This window comes from Pecten maximus, chromosome 7 (assembly GCF_902652985.1).
Source record: "Pecten maximus chromosome 7, xPecMax1.1, whole genome shotgun sequence".
NCBI lineage: Eukaryota > Metazoa > Mollusca > Bivalvia > Pectinida > Pectinidae > Pecten > Pecten maximus.
In genome coordinates this window covers 8359619-8372106 of record NC_047021.1, presented here as the reverse complement: position 1 = coordinate 8372106, position 12488 = coordinate 8359619, and the positions used below count along the sequence as shown (strand labels likewise).

Genomic DNA, 12488 nt, shown 5'->3' with positions numbered 1-12488 from the left:
TGTTTAATCTTTTATAACCTTTTTCATAAATATCTTGAATATGATTGCTCCATGTGCCTTTAGAATTTAATGTGACTCCTAGATGTTTATGTATATCTTTCTCATTCAGAGGCTGATTATCAAAAATAAGTGTTGGATGATTTCTGTTTTTTTTTGTTACGGTTAATGCTATAGTTTTATTTGGGTTGAAGATTATTTTCCATTGGCTAGCCCAGTTGTTGATAGATTCTAAATCCTCATTTAATTCCATACATGGAGTTACCAAGTCATCATCTACAATAACATATAAAGAAGTGTCATCAGCAAATAGCTTTATATTGGTACATACTTCATTAGTTAGATCATTAATAAAGAGTAAAAACAGAAAAGGTCCAAGAATTGATCCTTGAGGGACTCCAGAATTTACATTTTTAAAACTAGATGAATAACCATCATATACAACTCGTTGTCTTCTATTTGAGAGATAATTTTCAAACCAGTTATAGAGATTACCTTTTATGCCATATTTTTTTAATTTATATAATAATCCTTTATGCCAGACTCTGTCAAAGGCTTTGCTAATGTCACAGAAAACAAGTCTTATATCTTTCCCTTCATCTAAAGTTTTTGAAATTGTATTATATACTGTGAGTAACTGATTAATAGTAGAATCATTTTTCTGGAAGCCAGATTGGTGAACACTAATTATATGATGTTTGTTTACATGATTGTACACATATTTGAAAATAATTTTTTCAAGTATTTTAATAAAACAAGGTGTAATTGCAATGGGTCTATAGTTACTAGGATCATCAGTGTTTCCTTTACCTTTATATAAGGCATTTACATTTGAAGATTTCCATGCAAGTGGAATCTTACCAAGGTCTATAGTTTTTTGAAAAAGAATTTTTAAAGGTTTGACAAGTGAGGGTAAAAGATTCTTTACAATTTTAGGTGATAAATTATCAGGTCCTGGTGGTTTATTCTCCTTGATTATTTTAATTTGGTCTATGATATCTTGTTCAGTGATTTCTATATTATTAAAATCCAAGTGACTAAGGGGAGGTAATTCATCAACAATATCATCAGGATCTTCATCAACTGCATTAGATATGGAAGTAAAAAAATTATTGAGAGCCTCAGCCTTATCAAGAGGATGTAATAATGTATTACCATTAACTGTGAGGGGATTTGAGGTAGATTTATTATTTAGATCACTTATTGATTTGGCTATTTGCCACCATTTTCTAGGAGGAGTATTTTTATCTAATAGAGAATTTTGCATCTTTGTTAAATAATTAGATTTTGCTTCCCGGATTAACTCAATAACTTCATTACGAGAATTTCTGAACTTAAGCCAATCGCTTTCCTTGTTAGTGTTTCTAGCTATTTTATGAACTCTATTTTTCTTTCTTAATCTATTTCTAATTATACTATTCATCCAAGGTTTGTCATTTGGGCGTAATCTTATCTTTTTTGAAGGAATGTAAGTTTCAGCTAATGTTCTAATATTGTTTAATATTTTATCATTAATTACATCTACATCATTGTCATTTCCAATTATTGTTTCCCAATCTAAGGAAGAGAGATTAGCATTCATTAAGTCCCAATTTGCTTCATTATATTTATGGATAATTCTTTCAAAGGACCGTTCTTTAAATACTTTGAAACACAGATTAAGAACTATTGGACAATGATCACTGCATAAAGGTGGTAGAACTTCAGTATTCTGTATCATATTCAAGTTATTAACATAAAAGATATCAATACATGTTGAGGATGTACGAGTAATTCTGGTTGGTGATTGATTTACATTATCAAGTTGATATTTAGTAAGAATTCTAGAGATATAGGAGTTTGGTAGTATGTTAAGCATGTCTTGGTTAATGTCGCCGGTTATTATTAAATTGGTGTTTGTATTGGTAAGGTTGTCTAATAGATTATCAAATTTCTGCCAATATTCCACTAAAGTGTCAGGAGGTCTGTAAATACAGCAGAGTAGTATAGATTTATTGTTTGTTTTGATTTCTATAACTATATTTTCAATCTCATTAGATTCTAAGTTTGGCATTCTCTTGGTTAAAATATTATTTTTTGTGTAGATAATAACCCCACCACCTGGTCTACCTATTCTGTCACATCTAAATATGTTTGGGTGGGATTTAATTTGTAGATCTTTATTTTCAATTTCATCATTGAGATGCGATTCTGTTAAACATAGAATATCAATTTCAGAAAATTCAGTTTCAATCAAATCTAACTTGTTCCGTATTGACCGTACATTCAAATTAAGAATAGAAATATCATTAATGGTATATTTGGAGTCAGATAGTAAAGGTCCAGGATTAGGATGCACAGTTCCTGACATAATAATAATAATTAATTGTACAAGAGAACGGTACGATATATTCTTTAAAAAACATTGGTTTTTGATGGAATCAAACAAGATAAACTCATTCACACAACATTCATTCACGAAATTAAACAGAGATAATATACAATACATTTAGAACATTAGTATCTATAGGTTATATCATAAACTTATGCTAACCTATAATATCTAAATTAATACAAATATACCTACAAACAGAGCAAAGTAATAAAGAGATCTTCAGTCATAACATACCGACAATCCTTGTTTACAGAATACCGGAAATAAAGGGAGATCCTGATACTGGTTAAAACTGAAGGAAACAAACCTTTCTATGGCTGATCCAACTCTCTTTAACAGATAGATATTTCCTGTTTGTAATAATTTTAAGACTCGTTATAGATACCCGTGATCTCTATTGAAAAGTATTTATTGGACTTCGCGATTGACTCTCCTCGTGTATTTAAATAATGCGAAAACAAATCCCACGTGAAATAAAAGTGACATCTGTACTGCGGTATGTTTTACCAGGGGTTACAATTATTCAACTTGTTAAGTTGATTTTCCTAAGATATAGACTGAATATTGCATAGCAAGTAAAAATATATATAACTAGATTTGATCAAGATCAAAACACGGGATTTCCAACAAGAAAAAGATCGCTGACATGTTCTCGTTCTGACGAACGCTTTTGTACGTTTTACCTACGATTCTCTTCGTTTTCTATTCGTTTTCTCTTCGCTTCCCTTCTTTAACCGATCAGTTGACCTTCTAACGTTGCAAACATCTTCAAAATAACGTTTTCTTTCACATACGATGAAACTATTTTGAAAATTTGAAATTTTCGATTTTTGATCATTTGACCTTTGTGACCTTGAGCGAAGGTCAACATCAATAAAAAGCAATTAAGTTTGTAGCCCTTTGTCCAAGCTATCACTGTACCAAAAATCAAATCTGTATGTGTAAAGATATAGGAGTAAATGGAAATTAAGTGCATTTTTGGGACAAAATTGAATTTTGGCGGGAAAACCAACATATTTCAAAGTGCCATTTCTACGTCATTTTTTTTATCGCACGACCATAAAACTTGCACCGTTTGTCATGATTAATCATGCGCTTTCCGATTCATATAAAATAATTAGTAATTTTGAATTTTATATTTTTGACCTTGATTTGACCTCATGCTTAGACCTTGACCTTGAGATATTTTTTGATAACATGGAGTAGAAAGGGGTTTACTACGTATACATCACAGTAAAAAGAAAAAAATGTTTTACCTGCAGGTACAGCTTTTAAAACAAAGTCATGTATTGTATGTGCACTTTCTATGTGCGTTTGGATAGGTGCTCACAGCTGCCATGTTTTGATCAATCCACTTCATATAAATCTGAAACAAAACGTTTAACACTACATTTCCATTCTAGCTCAAACGCTGTACATGATTAATCTATTTCAATGTTACCTGACCCTAAATAATTTTAATCATTGTATGTAAAACTTTTAATATATTTCAATATTGCTTGCAATAACTCGGGAAATGTCGTGAATTGTACGCCTGTGGGGAATGGTTCACCGTTAAATATAAAATATTTAACCATTACGACAGACTACATTCAGCATGGTGGTTCCTCTGTCATACTATACCTACATACCAATTTTCATCAAAATTAGACAATATCAAAATTTTGACCCATCAGAAGCCACTATATGATGGCCATTTTGTTAACAATGTCATGTTTATTCAACATTAAATCGTTACAGTTGCAGGTCTTTCTGCACATTCTAATTTTGCTATATAATTTTACCATTTAAACGGTTTTTTTCATTGAATATTACATGATTTGTTAATAAGCTGATTTTAGTTAAAGTTTATATGCTGAAAGAGTTTTTATCTACATTTCAATTGATAACATTTTCATTATTTTCCGTTGTCATTTATTTGAAAAATTAAAATTGATTTTACAATGTGAATTTTTGTAACGCCATTTTGATGATAATTTGGTAAGTTAATGAATGATGACCGTGCCACGGTAAATTTGGTTTTGTTGTTACTTTTAATATCTACCTACATAGGAGGAATAATGCATAAAAGATTACATGAAGAATGTCTAGCTTTTTCTTTTTCAACACATAAGATTTTAATAGAATACAGCCATGGATGAAAGTAGGGCAAGTGATTGAAAAGAGTTGAAAATACAAAGAAATTATAGCAGAAATAGGTTGTGCGGAAAGTCTTTTGGCCCGAAACTGTGGATTTGTATTGACTCGCTAAATGAAACGAAAGTTATGGCTGAAATGTTTTAGCCAATCACAAGCTATAGCGAATGGCGGCCACATTGTCGAATTACTCGGAAAAACGGAGGCCATCATTACATTTCTGGTATTATGCTTCAGCTGCATACTTATCTTCCCGTAAAAATGATACTTCATCTAAATTTCGACCAATGAGAAGGTAGTATATGTCATTTTTTTGACAATGTCATTTTTTTTATTCTACCTCAGTGCATGCCCTTAACAGTGCTTTATACAAAGTTTTAATTTAAAAAGTGTTTGCTCATAATGGTTTGCCCAGTCAGAGGCTGTACTGCCATCTTTTGGAAAAACAAAAAGGTGTTTGCAAACCTACAGACCGTCAGAATTCATTCCTCAAAGTTTGGTGAGGGTCCTAAAGGCCGTCAGTATTAATTCCTCAAAGCTTGGTGAGGGTCCTAAAGGCCGTCAGTAATAATTCTTTAAAGTTTGGTGAGGGTCCTAAAGGCCGTCAGTAATAATTCCTCAAAGTTTGGTGAGGGTCCTAAAGGCCGTCAGTAATAATTCCTCAAAGTTTGGTGAGGGTCCTAAAGGCCGTCAGTATTAATTCCTCAAAGTTTGGTGAGGGTCCTAAAGGCCGTCAGTAATAATTCCTCAAAGTTTGGTGAGGGTCCTAAAGGCCGTCAGTAATAATTCCTCAAAGTTTGGTGAGGGTCCTAAAGGCCGTCAGTATTAATTCCTCAAAGTTTGGTGAGGGTCCTAAAGGCCGTCAGTAATAATTCCTCAAAGTTTGGTGAGGGTCCTAAAGGCCGTCAGTAATAATTCCTCAAAGCTTGGTGAGGGTCCTGAAGGCCGTCAGTAATAATTCCTCAAAGTTTGGTGAGGGTCCTAAAGGCCCTCAGTAATAATTCCTCAAAGCTTGGTGAGGGTCCTAAAGGCCGTCAGTAATAATTCCTCAAAGTTTGGTGAGGGCCTAACATATAGTTCTTTCGAATCTTCATAAGTGTAACTCCATAGTTACTTCCTTTGGAATGGTTTCGAAAATATTCTTTTAGACACAAAGGAAGGCACACTATGTAATGAGTGTTGTTCTTACACATCTGGTGTAGGATCAATGGCATTAAGTCTTCCTTTAACAAACCATTCACTATTTCAACCACTGCAATCTCTTCTCTTGCCATTCGCTGTTTTCCGATCTGTCTCCGCGTTTCTCCCGACACAGTTTACAGGCACAGACCTTCTTCCCATTTTCTAATGAATAGTTTACAGGACAGATCGATTAGTTCACGTATACAGACATCCAACAACCACGATCTAACTTACTTTCCCGAGACAATTTGTACACTGGTGTTCCTCCAACAACCATGATATAACTTACTTTCCAGGAACAAAACTAATCTCCGGCCTTTTCCTGGAAAGCTGTTGCCATGTCCGACTCGTATACACGTGAGCTAATCGATTTGATATTACATGAATATGTTTCCATCCGTTCAGAGTGGTTATATTGATAAGTGATACATGTAGCACTGTCAGGCTATTGATAAAGCTGTTGTTGTTTGATACTACAGTACATAGTGCATGTTTGTTTTGTTTGTCAATGTACATGTAACAAATATCATAGATATGTGTGCGGTAGCGTCAAACAGTAGTAGGATCGATTTTTCTATAAATAGTTTTAGCAAGAAATCTTCAATTTGCTCAGTTTAATCTAAATTAATTTAGCATTTTGCATTGCAAAAAATGATTTGTTACTTTTCAGTAACAATATTAGCAAGAGCAAACCTTAATTAGATCAATCAATACGTTGCATGAACGAACAAGACCAGTTGGAATCACGCATGCGCGCTGAGCTTTCTTTGTGCAGCCTTTTCTGCCATAGAACTAAGACCACGTCAAATATGTCATAGGAGATGAAATGACATGTCTCTCCCTCCCTCTTCCCACTCCACACCCACGTACGCTACATGTATGGTAGTCACTGTTGATAAGATTGCCAGTGAATTTCTCAAAATGACGTCATCATGAGATGACCAGATGGTTTTTGAACGTACATGTCTTAGTTTGTGTGTTCGTATTTAAAAAAGGAAACATTCCAACATATGAACCTTGTCCTACACGTAAATGCTATCAGGAAGTTAGCTGAGTGATAATGATTATGTAATGTATCATAACAATATGTAGTTTTACATGACCAGACATGTAGTCGTACTCACAGCCTTCCTCGCCTCCCCCCACTTCACATTCAGTAATCACCAGCTGAACTCATCAGTCTCCTCGCCGGTATCCTCGCCGGTCTCCTCGCCATGCAGTGTCCTCACTCATTGATTTTGAAATGAAGCCGAAGACGTAGAGATATACATATATAACTATTAGATAATTCCTTCCCGTTCTACAGGAACTACAATACAGCCGTGACCGAATCTTATTAGTGACGTTTCTATGGACGCTGTCTAACAATTATAGAAACACGTCACGGGGCCTACATAGCTATTATATAGCATACACATGTAGACTGTGTATATATTTATACAGTTGTATATAGTTGTATTATATATATTACTCAATACATAATCCGGGCCTAGCCTGTCCATGTGTGCATGTTAGTGTCGCTTGATTGAGAGAGTGGAATGTATGAGTATCAATCACCTGTGACTGTGCATGCATCTCGAGAATACTCGAAGGCGCATGCGCAGCCACATGCCCTCACACACCTCAATCCCTTTCACTCTCACTTATACCTATGGCATGGAGCTGGGCGGTTGGCCTGTCATCCCCTGGAACCTGGTAAGACAGACTAACCAGTATACTGTTGATATGTAGTAATATTATAATAGTGTAATAATATCTTCATTTATATTATAATATTCATGTAAAAGTATATTCTATCTCTTATTATCTATTTATTTCCTACAATTATCCTGTCCATTGGTATTATTAGTACTTTATTTAATTGTAGGCTTCCATATTATATTAATAAACACTTGGACTGGAAACTCTGGCGTTCAAGAGATTGTGTGTTCTCCTGAAACGGCTACAAATGGCGCCCATGTAGGTTTGGTGTGAGTAACTAGAAGCCATGGTCCGGACAGAGCGGGGTTGAATGTTTATCGGCGTACCATGTTACAGCCAGTGAGCGGGAACTGTACTCGCCGCGTCGTAGACGTCACTTCCGGCAAAATGTGGGATTACACGGCTGATAAATTTATATGTTTACTATGTTGATAACTGATCCAAAGACAGGACATTATGGAGATTGCTTTGTACCATATATATATACCAGTCTCTGATAGGATGAAGTTTGCGGAGGATGAGACTCTTTGTGTGGTAATGTGACTTCAGATATACCGACAGATTGGCAGTGCAATATACCATCGGATAGACATTGACACTTCGGATACTTTTATAGACTGTATTATCGTGGTTAATGTGTCAATATTGTTAAAATTTATATATTTCATGAAATTGTAATGTATTGGTATTTGATCGTTGATATGAATGTTATTTTGTCCATTTTCTAAGATATTGCAGCTATACTATACAAATAATGTGAATCTTTAATATCCTGTAATTTGTAAAACTGTAGGTTATCTGTGTTATTCTGTTTTACTAGGTACCAGACTCCTGCTGATCACTTCCACAATATATGTCATCATCATTTAGTCATGTTGCACTTCATCACCATCATCACATAGCTGAATCCCTGTACCCTCCTATCATGCATGAAACGGTAAGTATTTCACTGTAAGCAAGTTGTATGTTATTGTTTCCCCTGTATTTCAGACAGGTAGATCAGGGTTATGTATTGAGAAATCTTTACCTTTACCATAATTATTGTTTTCTGTGAATATACTGAGGGTTGCTTGGTATGAGTTTAAATAAACTTTCCAAATTCGTTGAAAAACCAATATTATCAAATACAGTGATAACTCGCAAACCAATATTATTAACTTCCAGCAAGGGTTTTGCACTTAAACATCATCATGATTTACTCCAGCAGTTTGGATATAGTGTAGAATTTTGTTGTAAAGCTGGAGGAACATTCAAATTTGGTTTAGAGTATTTACATAAAAATTTGGACAACATTCTAGGAAAGTACAGGTCAATTGTTCTATACATTTGGCTTGGTACTTGTGACCTCACTACTAAGAGAGGGAAATTTATATATTTAACTCACAATAATGATGAGGAATGCTCCTCTTTTGTTGCCACTAGGTTGGACCAATTTGTAGAAGTTTGTGCTAAGTATCCTCAGGTGAAGTTGATATTCCTTGAGATCCCCCCTTATTCCATCAAACATTGGAATTTATGTAAAGGATATACAGCCTCACAGGCACCTGTGCTTGCAGAGCAAGATTCTGTATTGGCTAGACGGATTGATATCCTCAATAACGCCATAAAATCTGTAAACACTAGGGTTAACCCACTAGGTGATGTTTTTTCTCTTAATTTTAAATCTGATCTTCTTCTGTATAAAAGAGCTGGCAAACCTCCTACTATCAATTTTGGTTTATTTAGGGATGGTGTACATCCAAAAGAACTTTTAGCCCGTTCTTGGATGAAAAGGTTTGTTTGCAAAATCTTTATTGATTGTCTGTAGAGAATTTGAACAGGATGTCAGATTCTGAGGTTAAAAGTAAACCAGTTCGAATCACCGAACAAGGTGATGAGAGTGCTAGGGGCACTGCTGCTGATGAGCAGGTCAATACTGGGGAACGGGTTGGTGATGGTATAGGAAACCCTTTTACTAAGGGGAATACACTCTCAGAGGAGGAGATGTTGAGACGTTTACTTGCCTCTGGTAAATACCGCATAGTGCCTGTTAAGGAGGAGATTAGTTTTACCACTCCTAAGCCCTCAAGTCAAATACCTCTCTTATCGAGAGATAGGACCAGTTCAGTATTTTCACAACATAATACTGGTCTTGATGAAACCAACTCGGGTCGAGTTTCCCATAATTTTCCCAAAATCCCCATATTTTCTGGTACTGAACCTCCACCAAAAGGGGAGGTAACCTATCAGGAATGGCGTTACGAGATCCGTTGCTTGCATGGAGATGAAGAGGTTTCTCCAAGTACTTTAGTGCAAGCAGTACGTCGCTCGCTAAGGGGAACCGCCAGAAGAATACTTATCTCTCTGGGGGAGAGACCTACCATTACAGATGTACTCCGTAAGCTGGACACATTGTTCGGAGATATATCTACCCATGGTATGCTTATGCAAGAGGTTTTTAACTCGTCGCAGAGACAAGGCGAGTCTGTTACCGATTTTGGGTGCAGATTAGAAACCCTGTTGCAGACGGCCATTGACAATGGTTCTCTCCAGTCGTCATCCAGAAATGATATGCTTAGGCATAAGTTCTGGACATCATTGCGTTCAGATAGGCTAAAGAGTCAGACACGACATAAATATGACTCATTAATGAACTTTGATGAGCTTTTACGGGAGATACGCATTGTTGATAAGGAAATTTCTCTGTCGGAATCTGGTGTAGCAGGTAGGCAGGATAGTACTGACAAGCAAGACAATAAAAAAAAGGGTCAAAGTCATGCTGTCAATTGTGAGGTTGACCAACAGTGCACTACCGACCTTAGTAAAGAGTTGGACAAAAAGTTGAAGGCACTGGAGGAAAAAATGTCCTCTAATCTTGAGTCCAAATTTGATCAAATACTTTCCAAACTTGGTGAAACCACATCAGATAGAGATGATCAGAGATCGAAATCAGGCTACAGAGGTCGAGGTCGTGGCAAAGGTTACAAGGGTAACAAAGGTCATGGAAAAAAAGATCAAAAGTCTGACCCAAAAGAGTAGCGGTCTCTGAATGTGGTCAAACAGAGGCCGGTCATATGGCGAGTGGCCACAGTACTGAGTTAATGGATAAGCTTTTGGGACCATCTAACGAGGCCCTCATTACTATTCAAGGTCAAGAGGTCAAAGGTCTTATTGATAGTGGTTCAATGATTTCCACCATATCTGTTTCATTTTATAATAGTCTAACAGAAAAACCTCCATTACAGGAACTTAATTCCTTGGGGTTAGAGGTTAGAGTCGCTAATGGCTCACTCTTGAATTATTTAGGCTACATTGAATGTACTGTCAGTCTATCATTTTTGTCTTCTGCTAGTTTTGACGTGTTGTTACTTGTTGTGCCAGATACAGAGTATAACCAGCAGTGTCCAGCGCTGTTAGGTACTAATGTAATACGTGTCGTAAAATCATTAGCCTTGGATGACGTCATTTTACCATCAGAATGGGAAATTGCTGTGTCCAGTATAACTTGCTCCTACTCTGTGAAAACCTTGAGCAGGAAACAAATCACTTTGGCTCCTTATGAGTCCATGGTTATTACTGGCATAGCAAGGGGACTTGATCCAGATATACAAAATCTTGTTACTGAGAATACCATTAACTCTGACCTGAAATATACAGTTTGTCCTCGTGTCATTAAGGTTCATAACAATGTGTCAAGTGTGAAAATTCCTGTAAAGGTATGTAATGTAATGGGTAAATCTGTTACTATTAAGCCAAAAAGTATTATTTGCACTGCTAACCCAGTAAAAGTAGTGGATAATTTGGCTTCAGACCTACCAGCTGACACTAAACAAAATGTCAAATCTGTTCCTGAGGAACTAGGCATAGTAATTGACTATGAGAACCTTACCGACGAGCAACTGTTGAGGGCACGTCAAGTTCTAGGTAACTGGAAAAATGCTTTTTCAACCAGTCCTTTTGACTTTGGTTGTACGGATCTTGTGAAACATCGCATTGACCTCATAGACGATAGACCATTTAAACAACCCTATCGCAAAATACCGCCTGGTATGTATGAGGAGGTCCGTCAGCATGTCAAGGAGATGCATGATGCGGGTGTCATAAGAGAATCGAGTAGTCCTTATAGTTCTAATGTAGTGTTAGTACGGAAAAAGGACGGGTCTTTACGATTCTGTATAGACTACCGTATGCTGAACTCGCGCACGCGTAAGGATGCTTATATGCTACCTCGCTTTGACGATACAGTTGACAGTCTGATCGGGTCACGTTTTTTTTCAAAACTTGACTTAAGGTCTGGATACTGGCAGGTTGAAGTTGAGGAGTCTGACAAACCAAAGACAGCTTTTTCTGTTGGTAACCTGGGTTTCTGGGAGACAAACAGAATGGGTTTTGGTTTGAGTTGTGCTCCGGCGTGTTTTCAGCGTCTCATGGAGAAATGCATGGGTGATATGCACCTCAAGGAATGTCTTATCTTCCTAGACGACATTCTAATTTTTTCCAGAACCTTTGACGAACACCTTACCAGGTTAGAGTCAGTTTTTGCCAGACTAGTGAAACACGGCCTCAAATTAAAACCCTCAAAATGTGAATTTTTCAAGACATCAGTTACATATCTTGGACATGTTGTCTCAGAAAAAGGTATAGCGACAGATCCTGAAAAGGTGTCGTCTGTAAAAAAATGGCCTCCGCCAAAGAATATAAAGGAGTTACGCCAGTTTCTGGGGTTTAGCGGCTACTATAGACGCTTCATCAAAGACTTTTCTAAAGTTGTTCAACCCCTCAACAAACTCTTACAGGGTCATGATTTGACAAGGAAATCAAAGGCTAAACCTAAGCCTAAATCTAAGTCAAAACCCAAGAAAGCTGCTGAGTGGGTGTGGGGTGAGCCTCAGCAGGCAGCTTTTGACACTGTTAAAGAGAAACTGGTGAATCCTCCTATTCTAGCTTATGCAGATTTCTCGAAGCCATTCATTGTCCATACAGATGCTTGTGCACTCGGTTTGGGTGCTGTGCTCTATCAAAAACAAGATGGTGTAGAGAAAGTGATTGCATACGCAAGTCGCGGCTTGAGACCCAATGAACGGAATTATCCGGCTCATAAGTTGGAGTTTTTAGCTCT

General features: G+C 36.5%; 1 protein-coding gene across 1 annotated transcript in view; it reads right to left on the bottom strand.

Annotated features, from left to right (window-relative positions):
• The window catches only part of LOC117331030 (glycoprotein 3-alpha-L-fucosyltransferase A-like), a gene marked incomplete in the record, with an annotated part of 148938 nt that extends 141874 nt beyond the window's left edge, over window positions 1–7064 (bottom strand). Inside the window, 1 exon segment of the mRNA XM_033889621.1 lies at window positions 6814–7064.
• Between the last annotated feature and the right edge of the window lie 5424 nt (window positions 7065–12488).